The sequence below is a fragment of the Nanorana parkeri genome, unplaced genomic scaffold (assembly GCF_000935625.1).
Source record: "Nanorana parkeri isolate BGI_ZX_2015 unplaced genomic scaffold, ASM93562v1 scaffold940, whole genome shotgun sequence".
Classification (NCBI taxonomy): Eukaryota; Metazoa; Chordata; class Amphibia; order Anura; family Dicroglossidae; genus Nanorana; species Nanorana parkeri.
The window spans coordinates 306,411-307,723 of NW_017307208.1; positions in this window are offsets into that span (position 1 = coordinate 306,411).

Sequence of the window (1,313 nt, forward strand, 5' to 3'; positions counted from 1 at the left end):
GGGGGGGGGCAGTGAACACAGAGGTGGTGCTGGGAAAGGAGAGAAAAGAAATTGCAGCGCATGGCGCTAGAGTGTTCGGGTTTCACTTGAAGAAAAGGTGGCAACCTTACTCAGGATGAAGAGGCGACCGAAATTGTGATACACAACAAAGTGGGGATTTGCAACACTATTCCTCTGATGTTCCTGCTGAAGCACACACACTTCATGGTGTTAAAGACTGGGCACTGGAACCATAGCACCAGAATGAAAAAGAAGACATCCTGCTATCTCAGGAACAGCATAATCTTTTGCCTACAGCATGTGAGGCAGAGACAAGGAGGTGTTCGAGCAGTAAAGAAGAGGAGGGATGTAGTGCCAGTGGTGAAGAGATAAAGATTTAGGGTGCATTTAAGGGGAATGTTTAATTCCTTCCTGCTACAAGGGGAAAATTATGCAGGGATCTCCTGCCACCATCCAAGAGGGAGCACAAAGTGGCACTCGGGGCAGCACAGCAAAGAAGCTCTTTGCCATATTTCCTCTTGGTGGCTGCACTGCTCTGTGCATCAGTGGCTCACACACAATTTTCTAACTGAGCCTATCCTCTCCCTTTGCAGTTTGTCACCTATTGGCCCTTTTAACCCTGCTGGCCATTGTTCAATGTCATGTAGTACATTCTAGTTAAAAAACAAATCAGCCTGGCAAACTTGCACATAATAATTCTCAAGGACCCAGAAGTTCGAACCAACAAGTTCTGCAAATCCATTGTCGCTGCGAATCCAAACCCCACACCTGTAAACCCCATTTAAAATGTGCTATCACTGGCTTATTCTGTGACTAGACAGTTTGTGTTCAAAATAAACAATAGCATTAGGCAGTGGCCAACATTGACTTAACACTTAAAAAGACAGAAGGAAATACAATTTGTTCTAAAATATAAACAAAACACTTGCTTACCACTGTGAATAAATTTGCATTTGGTGCTGTTTTTACAATATTAGAAGAGTGACGGGTTTCCTTGCCAACATCAAACAATATTTTTTGCATTCATTTTTTAAATTCCTTTATTTTAAGCCCTGAGAAAGTTCCGTAAGATGTATTGTAATGTAATGTGATTAACAGTCAACTGACTTCATAAATCTGTGAACATGCTGCAGGGGGAAGTACGCACTGTACTTTTTTATTTTTATTTTAACCACTGGAAAGTAGACCCACTTTGTGTCACAAGGTCAGAAAAACCACACACTCATTCTTCACATTTATTCTGGCATGATCAAAATATTGCAGGGTGACATTAAATCTTTCTTCATTTAACTTTAGGAAACTACAAAATTAAC